This window comes from Rissa tridactyla, chromosome 6, assembly GCF_028500815.1.
Source record: "Rissa tridactyla isolate bRisTri1 chromosome 6, bRisTri1.patW.cur.20221130, whole genome shotgun sequence".
In the NCBI taxonomy this organism is placed as follows: Eukaryota; Metazoa; Chordata; class Aves; order Charadriiformes; family Laridae; genus Rissa; species Rissa tridactyla.
The window spans coordinates 27,478,592-27,505,149 of record NC_071471.1 but is presented as its reverse complement, the minus strand read 5'-3'; the positions used below and the strand labels follow the sequence as shown (position 1 = coordinate 27,505,149).

Sequence of the window (26,558 nt, the reverse complement as noted above, 5' to 3'; positions counted from 1 at the left end):
GTGCTGTGAGAGGCTGTGTGTCTGACAAGACACAGGCACAGCCCTACAAAGTAAATGTTGTGATTTCATGGCTGGAGCTGAATGGCACATGGCACTTGCACCAGGGGATTTCCCCCCCCCCGCCCCCGCCCAGTCTCCAGATTCACAGGCGTTCATGCTGTGGCTAAAGCCTCAGAACATCTGAAATTCAACAGGAGTAGTTTGGTGCTTAATTTTGGGTCAGTTGTACCGGTATATCTTTGTACTCACATTTCTGCGTGCAGCTCAGTTACAGGACAGCCTTAATAGAGGATAACCAGGCAGGAAGGCTCGGGGACCTGGTGAGATACAGGTGAAAAGCCCATCACAGGGCTGAGGTTAATACCAGCTTGTAAAGGAGAGTATTTTACATCAGGAGCAGTCTGTTGACTCCAATAGCATTTAATATGCTGCTTCCTGAGCTGGACAATGGAGTGAGGACTGGGCTTATGGATATATGCTGTAACTTGCTTGCTTGGTTGAGTTGTCCAGAAGAATCACGCATTTCTTCCTTTTTTAACTCATCAATTGAGCTTATCCGTGATGGGAGAGCTTGTCATATTCTGTGTGTGAACGTCATGTCCTTTGCTGGTGCTGGCTGCATGGCAAACCCTGAGCAGACTGCTGGGGCTGCCAAGCCTGGGCAATTCCTCGCTGGCTTGTCCATAGCCTGGTAACACTTTTAAGGGATGGCCACACCGTTGTGCGTGTGCCCTGCCTGCGCAGCTCCCTGCTGGTCTGTCAGTTCAATGTTTGGATGAGTGCACCTCCACAGCGCAGATTTTTCTGGCCTGCTGTTTGCCCAAGTTCATGTTGAAAGCTTGCTTTCTCAAGACACTTTTTTATTTGTTTAAAATGTGCTGTTTCCATAGGTTGCACCTGCTCCCAAGGATACTATGTGGGGGTAAACACAGACAAGGCACAAAGCCAGGACCACAAGTGCAGTTTCCACGGGAAATGCAGGTAGGTATATCAGTACCTGTAATAAAATGCTTGGCTCTGGTTGTCTGCTCTGTTCCCCTGCTCTGGGATGCGGCAAGGAGCTACAGCTTCTGACAGCAGAAAGGGCCCTGGTCTCCAGAGCACTGAGATGGCTTGCTGAGCTCCCTAAAAAGAACAGTTGAAACGACACCAACCACCCCTCTGCCAGAACAGGTCAGGAATTGTGGCTTTTCTTGAGTAAAATTTCAGTCAGGCTTAGTTTTTTCACTTCTGTTTTAGAAAATGATGAATATTGAGCTGTCATTAGGCAAAAAGTAGCGAGAGGAATTCCAAACTGAAAAACAGGACTCATACTTTTCATTTAGAAGGAAACCTGGGAAATTTTTTCAGCAAAACTGCTTCCACGGGAAAAGGTTGTTGAAGAACATTCTGGTTGAAATTATTTCAGCCTGCTGCCATAAGGAGGTGAAAACCCCTCAGACCCTTCCCGCTGTGAATACGCAGGATTTTCTGCAGTAAAAGGCTGAATCTTTCACCTGTAGTTGAAGCTTCCAACTTTTTTATTATTTTTTTTTTTTAAATCGATATCACCATTGCTGAAACGTATAAATGCAAGGAGTTGGGTGAAACTCTAGCTGATACGGGGCAGGGAGCAATCGTAGGCTGGCAACAGGCTGGAATCAGTGACCCAATCAGCCATTTTCCTCTCTAATTGCTATGATTCTACAGCTTAAAGAATTACACAACGTGTATTTTAGTTGGAACAAGACACTATTATTGAGTAAAGTGCATAATAATTGTGTTTCAGGAGGTGAAATAAACGTCTATCACCAGGCACTTTAATCCATCATTGTACGTTGCTAAATTACTGAAATTGCACTACATTCAATACTAAAATTACTTGTAATAAAGTGATTGCTGAACTGACACTCACAAAAAAATGTCTAGTACCTACATTTGTTTTCCTAATTGACAATTTTAGGCTTCAATCTGGGGAGGGAGGAGCACCCATGGCCCTTGTTTCAGCTGATAGGAACGGAGGGCACGTAGCCCCTTTCAGAGGCAGAGTCTTTCAGCGCTGAGGGATCCTGCCTGCATGAAGTACCACTGATTTCCTATCACTTTCAAGCCCTTGCTTAGGTCACTGGATATATCCATTTTGTCTACATTTACAGAAATGATACGTTTTGATACAAGCCTTTCTTGTAATGATATACCACTTGATGATACTGCTCTGCAATTTCTTCACTGACCAGTCACTAACTAATGCCACATTTTGCAGACTGGGATAAGTGGCTCAGCCAAGGATACATAGCATGAAGGAAAAAAGCACATTCCTTGTTCTGGATCTCCAGTGGCACTTCAGAGATGTGCACAACTTGTGTTACTACTACATCATCCTGCAGTCCCTCCACCCTGCAGCGGGCAAAAAGCAAAACTAAAATCAGGGGCCTTGGTTTCAGCTCCTGGATATGACACTTAGATCAGGCCCACCTAGAAGAGCATTACTTTTTTGTTAGATAGTACTCCAAAGATATTAAACTGTAAAAATAACTAATGCTGAGCTAAACTTGGCTGTTTTTTTAAAGTTTAGCTATGTATGTGGTCACATGCTTGGGAGAATACATAGAAATATTTTCCACAGGCCAAGCGATATCCTTTTGCAAAGGTGTATAACTCCTTTTTCATGAGATTGAGTGAACAGCTGAGGAAATATCTGTTTTATACAGGGAAAAACATTTTATGGTAATATGGAAATGATCATTCAATTATAGTTTAAAGGAATTTTATTACTGACTCCTGTCCTTGGAAATTTGACTTGCTTTCTGAAGACCAAAACCTTCTTTTCTTTCTCAGGGGTTTTCCAGCCTGGCTCAGAACAGATCTCTAAGAAATTTAATTGCGACATGTTAGAATTTCTCTTTGGAAGAGAAACACATGCTTCATCCAGGAAACACTGAATGTAAGTCTTCTCTTGATGTTTCCATGGCCTTAGCCAGAGGGATGAAACCTTTCTTCATGGCAGGTGACATAATCTGTAGGCTTTACAGGCTCTCTTAACAAAGTACCAACCACTCTTCTAGATATTTTTTAGCTTTTTCTTTACATGAAAGTAGAGGTGAATGTCTCCATCAGCAGCAGTCATTACACAACGTATTCATGTACTGTAAGGTCTATTAAAAAAGTTTCAATAAGCTAAGAAAATATGAGGAATTCTGATGGGAAGGAATTAAAGCTGTCCATTTTTTTTCTTCCAAAATAAATATGCGAGTCAATATGAAAAAGTGAAGAATGCCAAATATTCATCCTATGTGCTAAAGTGACTCATGCTGAAGGTAGACAGTTTTATAGTGCAATTTCTTTACTTGTGCTGGAAATGGATAGCTTCCAAGTGACACTTATGAAACAATTAGCTGTTCTAGGATAATCAGATTTGTATGAAAATGTAAAGATAAGCGATTTAGCTGTGATCTCAGCTGGAAAGTAAGTGAGGGTAGTGGGCTGTACTCCACAGTAAAAATCCCCTTTCTTTCACTAAATGGCACTTTTGCTGAAATGTGCTGGATTCAAGCAAGTAACAGCTCCCTTGACTTTCATTGCTAGGATGACACACAACCGATTTGCATCATTAGAGATCCTTTCTGATGGCCGAGCTGCTTTGCATATAAATGAGACCTAACCTGAACAGCTGTTCAACTGGTGGATGTGAAGGATTTAGAGTGCTGGATCAGGTCCCTGCTCACCACCAGTCTCCAAGGGAACTCCTCTCCAGGCTGATGGAAAACACATAACATTTCCTACCTATATGCCTGGACCTTGGGCAGGGGGCAAGGTTGGGTGTTCAGGTGGCAAAAAAACATCTTGAAGACTTTTTACATTTTTAAGTTAAAGTGCTCGCTTTTCAGTCGTGCCCTCTCCCTTGAAATTATCATGCATATGGTGGAAGTGTGAAGTGCTTTTTTTTACCGTCTATGGGTTGCACAGACCTGTGCCCAGAGAGATGGTGATATCTCTGAGTTGAGCTACAGAGGGAAGGACCTAGCCAGCCAACCTCCGTCATGCCCAGGGCAGCCAGGCTTTGACTAACAGTACTCCGTGACCCTATGGATTTGCCAGCCTACGCATGGCTCTGGAAATACGTGTGCACCCTCTGTGCCTGTACAGTGCCAAGACAGTTGCATGGAGTGGGATAGTACTGACAGCATAGCAAAGGCTCTTCTGCTACCTCCACAACCCATTCATCTCCAAATTGCCTAGGGTCAGAGGAGGCAGCAGGAAGCCAGGAGAGCCTGGGGGGGTCTCTGTCACTCCAGTGCCTGTCTGTATCAGCCCATGGGTCGTCCTCCATTGAGGTGTTTGTCCTTGTGCTCCTGTTCACTGGACCTCTCTGTGGTGTTGGCAGTGCATTTCTCCTTGAAGTGGACACTCTGCTCTGCCTTTGCAAACGCACTTTGTGGAGGAAGTGGGAGAAAATGTGATGATGGCTTCCGGACCTCAGCCTCACTTGAGCTGTACGGGAAGGACCCTTAGGAAACCTTTTTCTGTGATATTTTCAGCTTTGTTTCCAAATCTCCAGAGGCCTGGTAGGCAGCCAAGCCTGAACGCTCCCTAAAGATTTGCCTGTCTGTGGAGCAAACCACATCGTCAAGGGCATTGTTAATGATGTGTCAGAGATAAGAGTAGCTCTCAGCCCTGGGAGATCCAGAGAGCCTTGAGACAGTTTGAATCTTTGGCCAAAACACCAGGGAGGTGTATATCCCTACAGCAGAGGTGGTGGTGTCCTAAAATCCAAGGACTAGGAAACACCTGCACTCTGTTTAATTTCAGAGGTATCACTGCCAGTGGTCGGATTCATAAAAATATTTAGAGGACTTCCAAGAAAGCATTTGTACATTTGGGTGCACAAGCCTGTCAAAGCGTTTGGTCTCCTGGCAACGCTCGCATGTGCACACAAAGCATCTTGGTCTTGAAAGGATGCTTTAACACTGCTTATTCCTCCACTGAAGCTGGCAGAAAAGGGAACGAGCACCGTGGTCCTATATATCAGCTGTGCAATAAATCCCTGATGATACAAAGGCTCTGGGGTGAAATCAGGCACCTGGCCCCTCTGCAGCTAGTGTAAAGTGTAGAGCTACTGATGGCAAAATTCTTCAGATGCTGCTTATTGTGGAGTCAGAACTCAACCTGTTATAAACAAATCCTCCTTTCCTGTGTGTTGGTTTTATCTCCAGGTTAAGAGGGTGTCGAGATCCCAGATGGAAAAGGAATCTGTTTGGCTTTCAGAGCTTTGTTTACTTATATAAGGCCTAACAAACATGGTTGTTAAGGCCCCCTAGGAGGTCTTTCTTAGGAAGCTAGGGGCTATTGGATTAGGCAAATGAGAGCCAGAGATTTGCCTAATAGCTTGACAGGCCATGAGGGATTAGATTCTTGTGGGATGGTGTAAACTTGTGGGGCAGAGGTGCTGTGGCATGGGTCTCTTCTTAGCCGTGGATAAATGCCTTGTCAATGTGGGTTAATCTTGTTTGCCTTGTCTTCCATAATGCTGTGTTACAGGACACAACCTCCGCCAATTTAATCACTGCTGAAATTGAATTGTAGGCTTTTGTTTCATGCACGCACCTCCTCCATTACGCAGCACTTTCAACATTACAGGGGTCAGTGATTAACAGTAATTTTTAATTTACGTTGGTTCAAGCTCCTGAAATAATTGCTCCTTTGGGACCAAAGGTTCAACTGCAGCTGGCTGAAGGCAGGTACCTCTGGGGAGACCCCAGCACTGCCCACGCGCTGTGAATCCGTGGCTCCACGCTCCTTTTTCAAACACTGGTATTAACCACGTCATTCCTTCCCCAGGTGACCCAGATCTCCTTCCCCTGAGTTGAGATCTTGCCTTGTCATTATGCTGTGCTCGAGGCAGCATACCAGCACTGGAACGGCACCCTGTGAAGCTGAAGGACATCACCAGAGAGCACCCACCCCTCCCTGGCACACTCTGACACCTTTCATTGGATTGAAAGTGGGAGTCAGTGGTCACTGTCCTCAAAGGCATGCAAGCAGTTAGCAGTGGGACTGAAGTGCCCAGGCTGTTAAGGGATTGTCAAGAAAGGGGACATGGGACTCCTCTGCTCCCACATCCCTTTACCTTGGTCTGATGGGGTAGAGGACTGTGGGTGTGCAGGGTTTATAGAGCATCGTGACTTTTGTAGCACCTCTCACTTCTGCTCCTGGCCAACCCAGAGAAGAACAGCCACCTCTGCTGGGATAGGTTTTCTCCCACGGCACAGGCCATGTTTGTCTCATTACAGTGTAGGATCCATCCCAGGTTTATCACACTTTTTAGATGTCTTCACATTTCCTCGCTCCGTATCTTCCCCTTGTCCTCCCTACAAGTACACCAAGAGCCCAGCAGCACTGGGTCCAACACAGGAGCTGGGGTCCAAACATCTGCAGCTGCTGGGGACATATAGCCCTGAATCTTGCTTGGTGGATGCTTGTCCGAGCTGAGGAAGCCAGGAATAATTCACTGCAGGCATCCCTGGGTCTGGAGGCAGCCTCCCCCACAGCCGATTAGCATCTGCAAGGCGCTGGAGGGGACAGTGCAGGTGGGAGGAAGAGCTCAAGCCAGTCCCTTTTGCCCCACAATGGGCAGCATCTTTCTCAGTTGTGCAAATTGCCCATGCACTCTGGGGGTCCATAAGCCCAAATTGCTTCTTAGAAAGCCCAGCCCCTCCTATCGTGGCTCAGCACAGGGCTCACCCCCCAGCACAGCCCCTCAGCCCTCTGTCAGGCGGGTGGCAGAGCCACAGGGAGCCGGGCAGATGGGGACAGTGTGGTGCTGGAGTGCAGTGCAGGACACTCAGGGTACTGGAGTGCCAGGTGACAGCTTCCCATTGGCAGTGACAGGGGAAAGGTTGCCTTGTGTGCATGTGCTAATGGCAGCCACCTGGGCTCAAAAACTGCAGAGATGCTGGTGTGAAAAAGTGCCCTAGGTCTTGTCCCTGACACCTTTGCTTGCCCAGCAGAGAAAAGTTGTAGGTGCCAAAAGGACTGTAAATAGAGATCTTGCAGGCTGGTCCTTCGCTAACACATCCCCAAGACAGCATTGAGTCTTCCTTGGTGGATGGGAGGGGCTGCAGAGCAGTGAGGTGGTGTGGGGGTAACAGCGAGACCCTCATCAGCTGCAGGCAAAGCGGTTGGTTGTGCCACCCACCGGGTGCTGGGACAGGTTAGGCCCTGGGGCTTTCCTGGCTGTCCCACTATGTGAAATGCCGTCCGCCTCCCATCCACTTCTCTGTGTCTCCCTTACCTTACAGGGAGTGGGAAGTTGTAAATTGCCAAGTGAACAGAGAGGGGAGAAGCTCTTAGGAGGGGGGGAGGTTTTTCCCTTTGTTCTGCAGACCCGTGTTGCTTCCCTGGCTCTGCTCTTCCCACACCACAGCACTCAGCCCTGGGCAAGATTGAATCTGGGAACAAAAAGCTGGCCAGCACAGAGCCCAAAACACACCAGGGCATCCATGATACAATCTCAGAAGAGCCTGTGCCAGCTTATAAATTATCTGTGGAGTGGGACCTGTCAGAAAGAAGCCCAGCCCACCTCCGTGGAAGTGGCAAGGCTTTGAGACTAGAGCAGTGAGAGGTAAGGTTCACCCTGCACATGCGTTACTGCCTGCACTACTTTGTGCCACAGCTTAGTCGTGGCTGGCCCAGGTGGGCAGTTTGGGAGAACACGGCTGGGAGAACGGAGTTGTACTGGCTGACGTTAGGGCAGAAGGGCTTCATCTGTGTTGGGCTTCCCCTGCTGCCAGGCAAATGCTGTGCTCTGGCTGCAGGCTGAGATATGAGCTGTGTGAGCCTAAAGCTGCACCCTGCCGCGGGCTAGCTTTGCACAGCTCTGGAGGCGCAGAGGTGGTCTGATGCGCTTTATTACTGCTCTTTATTATCAGACTCCACTAATGAATACTACTAATGTGCAAAACCCTGCATGATAAAGAAGCCCTTGATCTTCTTCCACGCCCTTCCTTACTTCTAACCCCTGTAATGTTTCCTGCTGTAGCTGAGGAGTTCCACCTGGGATAGACGGCACAACTCAGCAGGTGGCAAAATGTGTATACTCCTGAAGTGAGCTGACTGAGCCTGGGTGCTTCCTCTCCCAAGATCTCACGGCTGGTTCTTGCATGCGGAGGAAACATCGCTCTTCACCAGGCCAGGAGCTAGCTTGCATTTTGGCCTGGAGCTCATTTAAATCAAGTTCTTTGGTAGCAGCCCCTGGTTTGCGAGGCAGTCTCAGGAGATTCCTGAGTTGGGGCAAAGAGGGCAATTGCTATCTAACTGATGGAGCTGTTCGTATCACTTATGCTCCATCAGCCGTCACTCCTCAACACACAACACCTTCTGCTACCCTTCCTTCCCTAGGTATAGGAGCCTCATGGAGCAGTGCCATGAGCTTTTGTACAAAACTGATGCTGCAGGGATGAGGAGAAGTAAGAAGAGGGCTCCTGCTGCCCTGGGCATGATGCTGGGCACCCCAGGGCACCTGTCAGCAAGAGAAGGCAATGTTTTTTTTCAATCTGAGTGCTAGGCTTTATAGACAGAATAGAATATCATGCAGAGGACTGCTTATACATTGCCTGTGGCTTTTGCATGTCTTAATTTAAGAGTTTACAAATTGCATAGTCCTGGGCTAGCCTTTCTGCCTAGCAGAGAGCTATTGAGTTCCCAGAAGGAAGTTCTTTGGCCACCTCCACCTGTACTGTCCAAATGTCTGTAGAAGAAACACCCTGGGAAGAGAACCTGTCACACTGTCCATCACCGAATACAGTGGGCTCTTACCTCTTGCTGTGCCTTTAGAGACCACTTTGTTCTCTAATTCCTTTTCTTTAACTGGCTCTGTCTTTACTGGTTGGAGTCCTTGTACTTAGACAAGATGCAAATTTTGCATAATAAAAGGGCTTCTTAATAGCCAGCAGCGCATCCTGCTGCTCCCTGTCTCCTGTTGCTGAAAATTTAACAGATGTAAAATTAGGAGCTGAATGTCTCTGCATCTGGGGGTCCTTGTGCATAGCTAGAGATGAGAGTTTAAGATGTGCCCTTTTCCCAGGAATAGCAATTAGAGTTCAAGAAATTATAATCCCTATCAAACCTTTCTCCAAAGAATTTTGCTTAAATACTTTAAATCACATTGGATGTGTACATTTTTTGCTTATAGCTTTCCTTGCTTCCCTTGACTGCACACTCCAGTGAAATCCCAGATCCTTCCCTGAGAAATGCTTTTGAATGCTCCGTCCCCACCTACACTTTTGAACACCTCCCCCCCCACAAAGGGGACAAGCAAACAAAGGGAAGGTTCACTGCAAGCAGAAAAGAAGTCAGCAATTTTCCTTCACCACAGGAAACTTCATGCAATTCAGCATCTGCAGGCCCTGGTGCTGTATTGCCTTGAGTAACTCCTGCTCTTAGGCATGGTGCCCAGGCAGAACCAAGTCCCGGTCCAAAGCCATGCACACCAGTATCTTCTTTTCTTGGTGTGCCCTAATCCATCTCTTTACAACAGGCTGCCAACTGCTTGGCTTCATCTTAGGGTAGCAATCATGTAAAGAGGCTGTAGTAAGTGAATTTAATTTGTCCCCTGGCCCAGCAGCAGACCCTCTTGGGTGAACGGTCCAAGCTTGTGTTTAAAAGTTCACTGCAAAAAGTAGTATCCGTGGCTGATTGGGCTCACAGTGTATCCTGTAAATCTGCACTTCCCCGCTGTATTTGAGAACACTGGGTGTTGGGAAACCTTGAGAACTGTAAGTGGAGAAGGAGCCCCATTAATTCCTGTCTAGACTGGCTTCTGAGCCCAGGTTCCAGAGATGAAAGGGCACTTTATTAAGACAGGGCATAAATCCACCCTGCCAACAAGTCCACACTCCTCTGGATTATTTACACCTCTCTCCCTCCCTCTGGTCATTGCCTGTCCCTATATAATCTACATTAAAGTTCTGACAGGATTAAGCCAATATATCTTAACCTTTAAATATCAGTTTCTGTGTGCTTTCGTTTCCACTGTGTCACAAACAAGTCTTCATGTTTTTACAGATAGACTGGGAAAAAAAAAAAAAAGTAGGTGTCTATGGAAAGGAGCTTGTTGTTATGACTGCGAGATAAAATGTGTGCTTAGAAGATTTTATTACAAATGTGGCCTTTGCCGCACCTACAGCTCTCCTCTCCCTGATGCGTCTGGCCCCGTATGTCACCATGGGCCGGCCAGGGGCTGTATGAACAGAGCCATCTGGGCTCTGAGCATCACCTTTCTGGATGCGGGGTGACAATGCGGGGCCAGGCTACAGCCCCTTTCTTACTCGGAGCTGTTGGCCCTTGCAGCAACGTGCTCGGCTGCGAGAGACGAGGACTGAGGGGGTGCAGAGGGCATGGGCGGTTTAGGACGGAGGCTCTGAGGAGGGCAGGCTTTTTTCCTTCAGAGATCTTGCAACTTTTCACTGCTCTTGTGGTCTTCCTCCTTTATTTTCTGTCATTGGAAAGTTCCTATTGATTGTCTGTGGGTTTTTTGCTGCTTGTGGAAAGAGCTGCAGCACTGTATGAGCACAGTAGATCCTGTCACCTCATGTTTGCATGAGCTTCCTCACCTTCCCTTGCAGCCAGGCAATGGGGAGCACACAGTGCTTATGGAAAAGAGCCTCAAAGGGACTTTGGCACAAATATATTTTTAGGCTGAAAATGTAAAATAAGTTTTCACTGTATGAGTATCTCTGCAACCCCTGGCTCATTTCTGGTGTAGGTCCTGTTCAACCATAGGACTGGGAGGTGAGGGGTACAGCAATGCGGAGCATTAGCGAGGTGGGTGCTGTGCACTGAAGTGAAAGGCAGGCGAGGTGCCTATAGCTACAGCCAGCAAAACGTCCGGGTGACGTGGAAGAGCTGCAGCCTGCAAGGTGACATCCAGGCACTACTGCAGGACCGGAGTTTGTGCTTCCCAGGCATCTGTGTTTGTCACTGGTAGCAGAGCAGATCAATACTTTGGCAAGAGTCACTAATACTTGGGATTAATTTGTTTGAAAGAAAAGATGAGTTTGCGAGCAGTCTCTGATGCGGGACTACCTTCCTGTTGCAGGCCCTACGCGTTTTCACTGTTACTTGATACACCCAATGTGACAGCAGTACGTGATGATAGAGCTGTACAACACTTAGAGCTGTGTGACTCGGCAGATTTCAGCACATCGTAGCAGTGACAGGCTAAGGAAACCACGGGTCCTGTTGAAAGGACGCTCTTGAAGTTTTGTGCAGCCAGACAGAGATCTCCATAGTGTCAGAGTCTGCCCCGGTCTGCGTTTCAGCTGACTGCAGTATTTGCAATGCTTTTGTATTCATTTTCTGTTGCATTTTCAGCAAATGAACTTACTGGCATGGCAAATGTTTACCTAAAGTGAGTTTGAAACCTATAAAAAGGACCGTTTGAAGTGTTTCCAAGATTTGCATTCATTTGGCCAAAGAAATCATGATACCTGACTTATGTGTCCCATCTGAAATAACCAGGCTGCTCCAATTTTGAATAGCAAGTGTTTGCACTGAACTTGAAAAGCTGTTTCCAAACCAAGGCTCAGTCAGGCTGCAGAAATATTTCAAATACATACATGAAAATAAATCAAAAGCTGTTCACATACCTGAAGAAAAAAAAAAACACTGCATATATTATTCATCAGCTCTCTTATTTACGGAACAATCACTTTTTTTTCAGCAGCATTAAAGGTCAGCGTCATCTCCCTGTTAAACACACAGCTTTGTCTTTCCATAGCTGCAGCAGCTGGTAGTGCACGTAATATACCTTGAGTTTTGCCTTTTTGCTTTTACTGTTATATATTTGGGGCCTCAGTAAAGAACAGTTGTTAAGAAGTTTCTATTCTTTCCCTTCTAGCAGCTTGCTCTGAGCTGGAGGAGTATAATCCCCACATCCTTTCTGCTCATACAGAAAAATTTCCTGTGCCTTGTCATCTTTTTTCATTCCCAGGTTTGTGTCAGGATGAGCAGAGGGCTCCAGAGTTCCAGGACACAACTGAGCACAAGCCTGAATAAGACAAGAGCCTTATTGAGCCTGTCCCAGCTAGGAGCCTGTCCCCCCCCGCGTGCCCGCCGGGCACAAGCCGTCATCCTGTGTGTGGGGAGAGCACGTGGCAGCTGCTGGATGCAGGGATGGGGCATGCTGCGTCTGTGTTAAGGACAGAGCCGGAGCAATAGGCTTTTGTGTAGCAGAAATAGCCCACAGAGTCCCAGAATTACTTCCCACTGGCTTTCCTTTGGTTCATCAGTTTCAGTATCCTGGTGGGTAGAGTCAGCAAAGTGTCTTAGAAGCCATCTGTTAGTCTGGCCTGGGAGAGAAGACTGAAATACTCAAAAGCAGGCAGTACAGGGAGAAAAATCTCTAGAAAGTAGCAGATCTTTTTCCATTCTAAGGAGCATATTTTCACATTTCCACTAGTCTAAACTCGCCAGGAATTTTAGCAGGAACAGGCTCAGTTTGATGTTAGTTTCTTGCTTTTCCGGCTTTTTATACAGAAGCTCTTGCAACAAAATTGAAAGACAGTATATATGTGTGAAGACTAAGTCACTATTTACCTGCATGACTTTAACCTGATTCAAAGCATCACTAAATCTTTATGCTCTGTGTTGTAGGCAGTGCTGTGATGGCAGTACGGGTGAATACACTGGATGGCTTGAAATTGGGAACTGCTGTTAGCAGGCTTGTCACTGCGGCACAGAGCACAGCACAGTGCTCCCAAAACGTAAGGTAATTACCAGGACAGATGGCCCAGGAGGACCTTCATCTGTCCCTGGTGTCATCTGAGCTGGAGAGTTTGGCAGCATCATGAGTGTCCCTGCATCTCCACATAGTCACGCAGTCGGCTTCACTATAGACATGCACTGTCTAACTATTTTGGACTCTGTTCCCAAGCATGAAGAACAGAGGTCTTGTTATCTAAGTACTCAAATACATCCTCACATAAGGGGAGCAGGCGGGTTAGGGTGGATCACAGGAACAAAAAGCTTCCCCTGAACCTCCATCCACTGGATGTTCCACTGGTTTTCTTGCATGTACCTGGAATCACCCCTCCTTTCTGCAGCGCACAGCTCTCCAGCTCCTTGCTAACTCAGATAAGTGCTCAGGTACCTCTGTTCTGCAACAGCTGGAAAAACGGCATGAGAAGTTGCAAAATATTAAAAAAAAAAAAAAGAAAGAAAATCTCAACAATAAATGTATAAAAATATAATATTTTCCCACGGAACAAAATAAATGTTGTTTTATAATCAACCATCCTTCAGCAGACAATACTGCTGAAGTAAGAGGTCCTGCCAGCTGGCATGTGTCCCATCTTTCATTTCCACCAGGAAGTGAGGAGAGAGAAGGAAATGGCTGGGATCCTCCAGCAACATGCCGGCATGGAAAACCCCACCACCTTTGTACTGGAAAGATGCTGCAATCAACCCTTCTAAAACAACATTAAATAAGAGCTGGGGAGAATTATCCACAAGGCACAGATTTCTTGTAAACTTTTGCTATCTAGCCAGGTGGGGAGACATTTTTCTCCTCTGTTTAACTTGCCTGTTATTTCCTCCTCCTGGCATTTATTAATCTGACTGGTTAACCATTGAGCCCAGACCTCATCACAAATCCTGTTCTCCATGGTGGGCTCGGAAAAGGCTCTGGCTGAACAAACTCACTTCTCCTGTCTTCACTCCGAAGGGCAGAACTAAATGCTGGACGTAGATGTTTACCATGAAGTTCACACTAAAGGTTTCCTGTTTGGAGCAGCCAATAATGCTAGGGACACTAGTATTTCCATTTGTAGACATGCTGTGTTTTGACAGAGCTCTTCAGGATTCATCAACAATTTGGGTGCTTCTGGCTATGCAGTATTCATTGCACCCATCTCACTGCTGATAAACAGATTCAGGAGCCCTAATCACAGGGGTAGTATATTCAGTAACCATTGCTCTTTAATTGTTTATGATCTTTATCTCTCTTTTCCCCCAAGGTTTTTTTTTTTCCTGCGGGAGGATCAGTGTTTCTCTTTGAACTGACTTTTCCTTTCAACATTTATCATTCCGGACTTCTCAAGTGCTGTTTCAGTGCAGAAGCTGCTTGCAAACTATTTGGAGCAGCTGCTTTTTTGGAAGTTTGCTATTTGCGGTGTGTGATCCCTCTCTTAAACCACCCGATATTGCCTTTACTTTCTGACTGTGCGGGAGACCCCTGCACTGCACAACATGCTTCTGGGAGAGCTGGGGTCCACCCCAGACCTCCTGTCTCCAGTTGTTTCATGTCTGCCCCTGGGGGAGTATTTCCAGTGTGCTGCAGGAACACAAACCCGAAAGCCTGGCCTGTGAGCAGTGTGCTGAGTGACTTGTGAGAGGTGAACCAGGTGTGATGTTCAGGTTGGGGGCTGATACCAGCTCCAGTGGGACTGTCTGCACCCCTGGGGACTGGCTGTTCAGCCTGGGAGTTTTGCAAAGGAAGCCTCAGAGTACTTGGAAGGTGAACATGTGTTTGGGATAGAGGAACAAGTGAAAAATACTGTGAGGCAGGGAGAAAGCAAAGCTACAGGCTGCTTCCATACGCAGAGTTGTCATGTCCTATGGCTTATGTGTGTTTTTTTGTAACATGGGGATAATTACTGGATCGCTCTTTCCATTTGCATCTGATTATTAAAACCAATAATGTGTACGCTGGCCTGCAAGTAATTTACATACACAACTTTTCCTATATGTTGGTAGCTGAGACAACTGCTCGTGCCTGAGGAACTGCGAAACCCCGTGTTGCTGTCACTGTTCCTGTCTCACACGCTCCGCGGCGCCTGTGTTTTAATCTCGGCTGGTCCCCACCTGAGCGGTTCCCGGAGGAGAGCCTTTGCTGCACACCTGGGAGTCCCAGCCAGGCAGGATGCAGCCAGGGCAGCTCTGTCAATATTGACTTTGCTGAAGGCTTTGGTGCGCAGCGATGGTTATCTTGTTCGCTAGGTAAGATCTAGCCCGTTAGCACAAGTGTCTTTGAAGCTATTAAATACACAAAATGGATGGAGTTGAAAGGGGGGTGGTGTGTCCTTTCAAATGGAGGCATGTTATCAGTCCGTGCAGGTTACACAGACCAAGACCTGCACTTTGGACTGCATACTGGGGTGTACTGGGGGCAACTGTAAATGGGACTTTTGCAGGGTGCTCTCTGTCCACCACAGTTGTTTGCTTCGTGTAGAATCGTCTCCTCCTCTCCCCTGCGTCGTGGGTACAGCAATTTGGAGGGTTTTCTTTCCTGGTGCGGCCGTGCAGCTCTGCTTTCCCAGCTCTGGCGTTAGACTGGACGAAAACTTTCCATCCGTAGATGTTTGCTTTATGGGAAGGAGCTTTTTGCACAGCATGAAACTTTCCATTGTATTCACAATGGGTTTGGGGCAAACTAATTCAAGGTGGAAAAAAAGCCTCTCCATGAGAGCTGACCCCAGGGGCGCTGGCACCCCGGGGCACAGACAGCCCCGCTCCTCGCCGGAGCCGGACCCCAGGGGCAGGAGTGCTGTCAGCAAGGGGTGGCACAGCCTGACCTTACTTACAAATCTGCTTGCAGACACTCCAGGGAAAGGGGTTCTGTTGACTCAGGATGTGCCAGCTGGAAATTCAGGAGAGAGCCCAGTGATGTTCTGGCCTGCTGTGTGCAAAGCCCTGGCTGCTTTCCCCGGCAGGGAGTGGAAAGCTCGCAGGTAGCAGGGTTTCGTCCCTTGTGCACAAGCCAGCTGCCTTCCTGGCAATGGAGGGAACTTGTATTTGGCAGCCCCCAAGTTGCCAAAGGGCTGGGTGCTCATTTCCCAAGTGAATCCTGGTCCCCGCTGCTGTGTGTCTGCCAGTGCTCCCCAAATTTTCTGCAGGATCCACAGCATTCATAAGGCTGCTTGCTAAAGGAGCTCTGTATTCACTGCATTCATCTTCTGCATGCTGAACTAAAAGGTGGGATCTTTCAAGGAAGGTGATAATAAGCTTTCCATTAGTGCAGAAAAAGTGTTTGCGTGGTATAAGCAGGATGGAGTTCTGCATGGTGACTTTTCATAGCCATGCTCCTGGTTCACTTGGTGTTGGGAAAGCACAGGATGCGCAGATCTTGCTGGCCTTCGGCTGTGCCTGATGTGTAAGGCTAGGTTTAAACCAAGAGGAGGGACTCCAAAACTGGAAAATAAGGCCCATAGGTGTGTCATGTTAAGGGTAGTTGATCTCACTTGAGCTGGGTGAGTTACACCCCTGTCCTGGCTATGAAAGTGGCAGGGGGAGCAGCCTGGCTTGCTGCCGTGGAAGGGGGATGGAGATGGGGTGCTCTGAGGCAGGGAGGCTCTTCTGGGCATGGAAGCTTTCTGTCTTTGGCCACAGTCCAGGAGCTTCTGTGTTAGGGATAGGAGAAAGGGAGGTGAGAAGAGAGTGTCTGAGATCAGACTGAGGGCAACAGAAAAGTGATGGACTCTAAGAGGGTCCAAATAGAAAATGGAGATAAACCTATGTGGGTGGCATCTGGCCTAGGACTGACTTGTGGGTGCCTCTGGAGATACAGAGCCTCTAGCTTGCTGCGTTCTCGTACTGCAAATAATCTTGTCCTCCTGGAGAAAAGGCTCTGAGGAGACAGGTTTCAGGAAGGGGATGTGCTTGGATGAAAAGGGGAGGCAGGGAGCTATCAAAAGCTTTCCTGAGATGAACTGTGGGGCAAGGTGGTGGCACGGTAAATGCAACAGTTTTCATGCTGCCCAACGCAAAATGAATGCTGATAGCTTTATATTGCTTCCTTAGGTTATAAACCAACCTTCAGTTCATGTTAATAGCTTGATATGGGACTTAAATGTTCTAAATCAGAACAAAAAAACAGTGCTTCTGTTATTAGGAGGTCTTTAGCAACCAGGACAGGTTTAATCATTGAGTGGATAAATCTGCAGTTGGATTAAAGCCTAATTACCCGGTGATGAATCACTCTGTAATATTTCATACAAAGCACTAGGTTTACAACCAAGCCTAAGTGGGGAGGTCCTCAGTGTCTATTGTTGCACTCGGGTCACTGATGCACATTCGTATTTTAACTTGTTTCTGGTGCTTTACAGGAAAGTAGGGAAAAGAAATAACTTACCAGTTCTGTCAAAGCAGCACAAAGGTACTTCACTCTTTTTCAACTGGAAAATAAGTCACTGTGTTTTACCTTCTTTGCCTGCTGCAAGCCAGAGGCCGTTTCAGGACTGCGTTTACGCTGCTGTCTGAAAGCTTGGCCACGAGTCTGGCTTGCTTGGCAAAGGCTAGAGCAGTGCCAGGCAAGCCGGCTTACGTGGTGACCTTAGCGCTGCAGCTGCTCTTGCCAGAGGTAGTTAGTTTCCCTAAATGCCATTCCTCAAGGTATTTTTGAGGGGCTTGTTGCTAACAACCTGCTGGCTGTGAAGTCGTGCCTCCATCCACCGGATCAGAGGTTTCTCTGCAATGTCCAAGGGTAAAGCCAAGGGCTATGTCCTTGTTAAAGCTGGGAGACGGAAACGTGGCCCTGGATTTACCCTGTTTGCTAGGAGAGGCAGATTATGTTTTGCTGGGTTTTCCCATTAAATCCCTATCTCCTAATAAAATACTACAAGAAAAAATTCATTGTTCCTGCCAAATTTAACAGGAAATTGAGAATAAATATTTTACTTCAGCAAGCTTGCTTTTTAGCAGCCCAAGCTTTTCCTGGGGGTGGGTAGACGCCTGCTTGGTCTATCCTTTAAGCCAGCTCTGGCAGAGCGACTCGCTGCAGGGGGCTGAGCCCTGCTTGAGACCACACTGGAGCCAGGTTTTCTGAAGGGAATGCAGCTCTGACTGCTGTCACGCTTTCCCATGCACCTTCTACAGGCTTTTCTCACAGCTGACTTTAAATACAAGGAGAGGAATACGAGTTTTGCCTCCAAACATGAAATCAGCTTTGTGTAATACCTGTTTGGGGCAAAAAAGGTAGTTTTTTAGCCCTGGTTGTATTATTAGAGATACCAGGGGCACTGCTGTGCTGTAGGAAAGGGACTGAACGCACAAGAGTGGGTAAATGAGCTGACACAGAGCGGCAGTCGCAGTGTGGCACCTATTGATGAGCCCGGGCCTGGGAACAGCTCTGAGAGGAGGGTCTCCGCTGGTCTGCAGAATTGCTCAGGATATGGCAGTGCTCCTCATCTGTCGTGTTGTGCAGAGAGAAAGGAACAGCCATTAAAAGTGATAAACAGTCTTAATGGCAAATGGGAAACCCAGATAATAGAGCGGGAACAAAATGCAGTTTTTCTGCATCTACCAGAAAAACAAATCTTTTTAATCCAGAGGGAGAAAAATTACTAATGCAGCCCAAAAGCAAGGGAGAAGGCAAATGGTGCATAATGAAGTAATTAAACTATTCTCTAATAGCCTTCTTAAAGCAGCAAAGGATGTTTTTTACATGTGGATTATTTTTTTTGCAGAGGTAGCAAGGAGGCCGATGTGGGAGAGGTGACTGGTACTGGGGAGGGCACAGCAGCCTGCAGCCCACCGTTCTCACAGTGTGACCCGCATCCCTGGCCAGCCCAGCTGCCTGAACAAAAGCTATCCTTCCCATCTCCTGCGCAGTATGAAATGAAGTCCCCAAGACTATGTGGACCCATACAAGTCCTTTACCGAGGTTTCAAATGGCTGTGGAAACAGCCAGGGTATGGGCCAGGGCACAGCAAAAGTTTGCCAGCCACCCCAGCGCATGGGGGTGAGCGAGCTGGAGGAGAGGTGACAATCCCCGGCACCATCTGCACATTCTTGGAATCAAGGCTGAGTCAGAGCTGCAGGAGATTGTGTTTTTTCCAGCTGAAGGGAAACTTCTGCCATGCATTCACCTGCCTTTCATGCCTGCCAGCCCTTAAACTGGACATTTGAAAGCCCACACGCCGTATTTTCACCAGACGAGCAAAAGTCTTCTCTAAGCAGATAATATTTTGCTGCACAGCATCATTTCAGGTCTTTCTGAGAAAGCTTCATCCTGGAGGAAATCTCTTGAGTTTGCCTGTTTGTTTTTCTTCTCTTGCCTGATGGAAGCAGACCCACGTCTTCCAGAATGCACCACCAGGCTCCACAGCATGAAGCTTGAGGAGGCCTCTGGTTTCAGCAGGTCTCCCAGGGGGCTAAAACCAGGGCAGCATTTCATCCGCATCACCATCCCAGGCTCCTCCAGAGCCACGGGACAAACCCCCAAGGATCAAGCCCATCTCCTCGAGCTCGAGCCCTGCTGCTGCTCAGCAGACTGGCTGGCTTGTGCCCTCACTCCATCAAGCCTAGAAAGCCCATCTCTGGCCTGCCCATGCTCCCAGTTCTTTCTCCCAAAACTTCTGGAGGTCACTTAGGCACCACAGGTCTGTCTTGTGTAGCCTATCTACTTGAGCTATGATACAGGACCTTTTCAGCAGATTTTGCTGCAGCCCCAAACCTTAGTCCTGTTGAATGCCCCAGACCAAACAAGCCACCCTTGATTTTCACTGCCATAGCGCAACATCTGCTCAGTTGTAAGAGAAACGCTTGTGGTGGGAGTGCTTTCAATTCCAGGGAACGCCAAGCAGGGAGTGCTTACTTTTCTGTAATATTTTTAAAGCTACCTATAAATTTCTCCATAGAGATGGAATTCCCTGTTAAAGCTGCAGCTTTTTTTCTAAAAGCGGGTAGAAAAGGCTTTGCTTTCTGTTTAGACAGTTAAAGTTGTCCCTGTATGACTTGCAGGCTTCATCCTGCGATGTTCTAGGGGGACTTTCCACAGGCTACAAATTAGACTAGATCAACAGTCTTATATGGACACCAGAGAGGTAATTATAGCTATAAATGAAACAGTATTTCTGCTGTGCTTGACAGCAGTAAAATGCAAAAGAAAAACTGAAAACAAAAGGGGAAGGATATTAGAAAGAATGAAAAGTAAGGGATAGGAGGGATTTAGACAAGAGCACTGAAGGAGGCATTTTCCTCTGAGGGATTTGAAAACCCAACTAACAGTTTCATCAGGGAGAAACACAAAAAGAAATACTGTTGTCTGTAAAGACCTGGTCTTTTTTGTTCCCTAACTCCACATCAAGGATGATTCAGGCACCCTCCTAAAAGAGAGAAAATCCTTTGGCGAATGTTAGTGAAACCCTGGATTTATGTCATGCAGCTCTGCAAATCTTTTTCTGGCCAAGCCATCGTTGGGATTGGCCTGTGCGAAGGAGAGTCAGAAAGCTGCGGAAAGTAGCTTGTAGAGCTTTTCTTGTGGTTTCCATGGCTGGAAAAGCGTGGCTGGGTTCCCTGCTTCCTTGTAAGTGGTCAAAACAGCTGCTTTATTTAAAGCGTGGCTTGAAGTCTCAGGTATGTTACGGGAAACCAGCACGGCAGGGAGAGAAACCAGACCACATGCAACGTGCGGCTCTGGGAGACCACTTGTTTTGCTTGGGGGTCTTTGCAATGGGCTGGACTGAGAAATCTTAATGCTGGCAGCTCTTTGTACGCTGCAGGTTTCTGGGATGCTACGAAGGGACTGTATGGATGCTATACAGGTGATGTGCACACATGCTGGATTGGGATCTGAGACGCTGCTTTTATTTGCTCTGGTTTGGTTTCGGTAGGAACAGACACTGATTTGCTTCCAAGGGTCAGAGTCCATTCCTAGGGCTCCTTATATTAAGGCACTTAAATGCAAGCCCCCACTAAGATACCTGGGGATCTGCTCAATGTTTTCTTAGTGAACTAGAGGACACCTAGTGAACAGTGTCCTCTACTCTCAGGCAGTAAATGAAACACATGAGCTGTAACAGCGTGCATTGCTAGATGTTGGGGAGAGAGAGTAGCATGTCAAATCGGGAAACCCCAGCAGTCCTCCAGAAAGAGGAGTGGCATCCTCCAGAGCACACCGGCAGCATTCCCTGAGCGTACTGCTGCTGGCAGCTGTGAGCAGCAGCCCAGACAGCCATGCTCAGCTCCCCTCTGCCTGCACCCTGCTCCCCTCCGTCTGCCCGTGCTCACGGGAGCAGCATGGTGGAACACCTCCGAGGGACGGCCCCAGGGACGGCTCCTGGGGCACTACGGTGTTTTGCAGCGTTGGGCTGAACCATCCCAGTGCATTTGTTGCTCCCTGTCACTGATCTCGAACAACCATCCTTTTTTTTCCTGATTGCTTCTGCTCCCCGTGTTCATAGCTCATCATCCCTGCGGGCGAGTGCATCCCCTCGCCAGCAGTTTCATTGCCCATCAGTCCCGCTCTCTGGGTTGGCTCTTGGCTGGGCTTCCCTGACTCTGTTTTCCCTCTTGCTCCTACCAGCTGTGTTTGCAGTCTGATCTGTCCCGCCGAGTCCCTTCCATAAAGAAGCGGGAAGGAAAAGATACTTTTTACCCAGCTCTCAGACATGAAGTCATCAGGTTATTTAGCTACCTGAGTCCAGCTTTCTTGAACTTGCTGGCAGCACAGGACACAGTCTTGACTGACTGGACTCACTATTTCTTAAGCAGAGCACAATGCCCCTTTGTGTGGGGCTCCCGGACCGGCCAGGTTAGGTTTTGTTTGACAAAGCCTCTTTAAATTTCGGGGTTTTTTCCCTTCATGGAGTTGTGAAGAAAAAGATTTCTTTCTTCTTTCACTCAAACCTTAGCCTTGAGTTTGCACAAAATTGGTCTGTGGCCCTAGAACTAGGTTTGCAAATAAACCTGTAACCCAGGGAGTCTGGGCATTTTGTAATCAAATTTGTGGACAACAAAAAAACGCTATAATTTCAAACCTAGGGAAAAAAAGATGGGGCTGGGAAGCCAGAGAATTACCATTTACTCCAGCATCTCTTGCAAGCTCTGAATAGAAAATTACAGCGTTGCTCTGTGTGCAGCTTCCTCGTGTGTCAAGCAGCACGAATCAGTTGCGAGACGTCTCACAGGAACGGGGTAAACCTCTCCCCGCGCTGCCAGAGTGCCTGAGGTCCTCTCGTAAAAAGGATGAGAGAAGTGAGGGGGATGGAGGGAGTTTCCTCCGAAAAGGGGAATCCAGAATGAGAAACACATTCAGCCACTGCGAACAGCAAAAACACACGCGCTTTGATTCCAGGAGCCAGACCATGCGTGCCTCACATGTGCAGCTGCCCAGATTTATGGCCTGTTATCCTCTGAGGCAATTACTGGAGTTTGCTGCGGGGATCTGCATGAGCGATGCACAGGTTGCCCACATAGCCCGGCCTTCTGAGAAATGACACGGTGCTCGCTCCGCCAGCGCTCGCCATGTGCTGCGGCCGGCAGCAGCTGTGCTGGAAAACCACCCCGGAGGAAATCACAAGTTAGTGAGTCACTGAGACTGCTGCCAGCCTGTCAGGAGTCTCTCCATAACTCAGCTTTCATGTGCTTCTGCTCTGAAGCAAGCTCAGATGCCACCTTCAACAGCAGAATGGTCGCTAGCAGGTGAGGAAGGAGTGCGAGCACGTGGACAGACAGACCCGGTTTTCGCTCTCCGCTCCCAAAGGGAGGCGAGCGCTGCGGAGGGGAGAAGTCACCCTGGCAGCCCTGAGCTCTGCTTCCCATGCAGCCAGCAATGCACTCAGCCACCCATCGAAGCTGAGCAGAGATGTTCCCCCATGCCCCTTCGCCCTGCCCAGGGAAGGTTCTCCTTGGGACACAGCCAGGAGCACACTGTTGCCGCGATACTTTTGTCCCATCTGCGAGCATCAATAATGAGGCGTTCCCAAAGCTGTTTATGGCTTTGGTCCAACTATGAGGTCCAAGTGGTCCAGGCTTTATCTGTGCATTGGGAGACCACTTGCAGCTGCACTGGCCCAATAACACGCTCCGTGGGCTGGACTGCATTTACATCACTTGCATCTATGAGAACCAGGAGAAAGATATTGGTGTAAGAGTATTAAACGAGCCTTCAAGCAGAAGCTTTGTAGCATGAAATGCAAGCTCTCATGCATTAAACCAGCTGCCGGAGTAAGAGCTTTCCTTTCCAAAGTAAGGGCTGTGCTGCCCAGTGCCCCAGGGCAGCCCTCCGAGGAGGCTTCTGGAGATCAAGCTGGAGAATAAACCCCTGGGAGAAGGGAGTAGTGCTGTGCTGCGGCACCCAGAGCTGGTGGGGACGGTGCTGCTGTCTCCTCGCCGTGCTGCGGAGCTGGGCTGCCTGGCCCCAGAGACATCCCCAGCTCATCCCGCCAGCCCACAGCCTTAAACGCCTCTCTTCCTTAATCCCTAGGCAGTGAGGAGTGGGATGCAGAGCAAACCGGTTCCAAATGCTTGTGCTGGGGGCTCTGGGCTGGGGCTCGCTCCCCTTACAGCCAGCAGCAAAATCCACAGGAGGCAGAGGGGCTAAGATTCTCCCTGTCTGAGCACCCGATGCTGTTTTCCTTGGAAGTGAGAGGGGGTCTGTGAGGTACAGTTTTGTCAGTGAGCGAGACCAGGTATTTTCAACATCAAAACAGACAAGAGAGTGAGAAGCATTTTCTATGGAAAACATAGTTGGATAAAGCCTACGTTTGGGATTTGCGCACAGAAATGCTTTTACTGCTTTCTCCTGAAAAAAAATGAGCAATAATTCCTGTTTTGGGGCTAGAAGCTTTTCAAGCAATGAAACTATTCCCTTAAAATCTCGGTTTTAAAAGCAGTCCGTTTTGCACTGAGTTTTTGGATGAGCTCTCACCACATTTTTCAGCCGGGTCTGTGCAGCACATGTTGCCCACGGCAGCAAGCGGAGGGATGGCTGCTCCCGCTGCCCAGGAGGCACGGAGGGCTGAGCCCAGCGCTCCCTCCCAGCCTGCCCTGTTTGTAGACCTGCTCGTGCTCATAGCGCCGGTGTGTGCTCAACTCGCCGGCAGCCAAAGATCCCCTCCGCGCTCTGGCTCTTGGCTGGTGACAGCCATGGAAAGATCACAGTGCCGGGGAGAGGTGCCGGGGAGGACACTTGACAGCAGGCTGAATTCTTAGCTAGGAGTAATGCCGCCTTGCGTTTTTGGTCTTTGATCAACCGCGATTTAAATTGACACTTGGATTTAACTTGCTTTAACTTCCACGTGCAAACTAGCCTGAAGTAGACAGGTCCATCAGGCTGCTCAAGGATGCCTCCAGATGAGCTCTGGTGAGCCTTGATGAGGCAAACTCCGTATGTTCTACCCACTCCGTCCCCTTGTGGGGAGCACCCACAGGCAGGACCAAGGCTGCAGCAGCGCATCGGTGCTGGCTCATCCACCCTCGCAGCCCCGGCTGTAGGACATTCTCTTCAGCTGCCCAAAACTCTACCCAAAAGCCCGATTTAGCACCTTCAGGTTTGAAAAATTTGGTCTCATCTTGAGCATGGCAGCGGGCAAACTTCCCAGACCATGTCAGAAATGTTCATAGAATATAAGAAGATACCTTTTCTCAGCGGCAGCAGCAATGCTGGCTGATATCGCGAGCTGGTCATTGATTCAGTGAAAATGCAGCATGGCCAAAGCTCGCAGCGGCTGAAGCCATTTATGAACTGGGGTCACATTCAGTGGGTAATTTGGGAGGAAAAAAGATGGAGAACAAATGTAAAAAAAAGAATATAACAAACATACTTTAAATTGAGAAAGTTCCATGTATTGCGTTGAGCTGCTGTTCCACTGTGAAATGTCAAATTTACTATTTTTGAATTAATGAATGAGCTTACTATTTAACAAAAACACCCCAAACACCATAAGTGAAATGCATGAAAAGGAAACAAAATCTTTTCTCTTGGATCGAGTTATATGTTCTGTTTGACCAGCTATGATTGAGGTTTTCTTACTTTAGTCTTGTTCTGTTTGCTGCCTTGTTTTGGAAAGGGGGACACCTGCCACCCAACATAACTTTCGGTTAGATTGGCACAAAAGGAAAGCTTTCCAAGCTAAAAAATGACCATTTCCTACGTGTCCCTGCTCTGACCTTCTACAGGGACCCTTTGCACAGTTGCCACCTCCCAGGGGGTGTCTGCACCCCTCTGGCCGACGCAGGGCTGTCAATGCCCCATCCCTGGAAGAGTTCAAGGCCAGGCTGGATGGGACTTTGCGCAGCCTGATCTAGTGGGAGGTGTCCCTGCCCATGGCAGGGGGGTTGGAACTTTTAGGTCCCATCCAACCCAAACCATTCTGTGATTCTGTGACCCTTCCAGCTGCAGCCGTCTTCTCCAGGGTGCGTGGCTGGGACAGTCAGAGGAAATGGAGCTGGCTGCCGTGTGTCATCCCTCTGAACGTCTCACCACAGCCCACGTTGAGCCTGGAAACATCTCCCAGCCGATGCAGTGCTGCATAGCTGTAATTATTGAGTGCTTTGTTCATCTTTTGTATTAGCTTTTGAATTCTGCTTGTCCCATTGCCTGTCCCAGTAGATACAGGCTCCCTCTCCAGTTGGGGGCCGCTTCTGCTGTTCAGCAAATGCCACTGTCTGCTCTGGGGTGGCTGCGTGTCAACAGAGGTGACGGCTGAAAACATACCTGGGGATAGTCAGGGCTGTTCCTGGCACGGGTAAGATGAAAGCTGGGTGTCCTGGCACCCCGAGGCTGCCTTCTACATGTCTGTACTCAGCAGTACAGGTGATGCTGGTTAAGCAGATGACTTCTTGGTGTGAGTTAGTCTTGATCTTACTGAATGCTTACACAGATGTCCTCTGGGTCTTGTGAACATGTGTCTTCAATTAATTTTCATCAGCAGGGCTGAAGTAAAACACTTTTCCAGTTGGAAAATGAGATGCCTGGTATACTCCAAGCAGCAGATTATCAGGCCAGGTCTGCTCCCATTCAAACTGCTAAGGGCAAATTTTCCAACATGCAGGGAGGCAGCCAGGGCTGGTGGGACAGCTAGCACAGAGCTGTTTGCATCCAGCACCTGAAGGGCAGAACAGTTTGGGAAGCGTGGATCCTGCTGGAGGATTACTCTCCCGTAGCGTCATCTGCTGGAAACTGGCTCAACACAAGTGTTTGAAAAGAAGAATTTCCCTCTAGGAGTCCTGCATGGATGCAGACACCTGCAGCTCTTTCTACAGTCACCACCCACAGAGGGTTCACCACCCACAGAGGGTTTGCTGTCAGAAACAAATTCAGTTGAGTGTTGGTGCCTAAGACATCACAGCATCCTCATCTGTCCCCCAGAGCTGCACTGACAAAAAGAAGAAATCCACTGTTTTCAGTCATGTAGACTTTAAACTGCTTAATCCTAAAAGATGCCTTGAAGATACATGAAGCTCCGTGCCTCGCAGCTTGAGTCAGGCACCACCAGTAATTCAGGTAGGATCTGTGTGGGGCAGATTTCCCCACCTCCGCATTTTGTGGGGCTTCTTTCTCCTTCTGAAACATCTGAGCTGGGCTCTCAGAGGGAGAGCTGAGGGCCTGACCCACTTGGGAGATATCTACAAGCAGCAGGTAAAACCCATAGTCCAGGAAGGAGCACGTCTGATAACTAAGATTGGGACATCTTCACTATAGTCTCCTCTATTATAACTGGTTGTCAGACAAACAAAAACAGGTCCAGGGGATAATTCCTGTCCTGTCTCTCTGGCTGGGGTCACCTTGTCTTGCTAAGGAAGGCTGGAGTGCGTTGGTGGTGCTTTGAGGTTGGAGGTACAGGGGGAACTTGCAATCCCAA

The 26,558-nt window shown here is 48.2% G+C and overlaps 1 long non-coding RNA gene across 2 annotated transcripts in view; it reads left to right on the top strand.

Annotated features, from left to right (window-relative positions):
- Positions 1 to 26,256, top strand: part of LOC128910873 (uncharacterized) — a 56,472-nt gene extending 30,216 nt beyond the window's left edge. For both annotated transcript variants that reach the window (XR_008466908.1, XR_008466907.1), the window contains 4 exons: positions 891 to 981; positions 2,818 to 2,923; positions 12,631 to 14,973; positions 18,438 to 26,256. This is a non-coding gene — a long non-coding RNA (uncharacterized LOC128910873). The remainder of the gene's footprint in view (positions 1 to 890; positions 982 to 2,817; positions 2,924 to 12,630; positions 14,974 to 18,437) is intronic.
- The last annotated feature ends 302 nt before the right edge of the window (positions 26,257 to 26,558 follow it).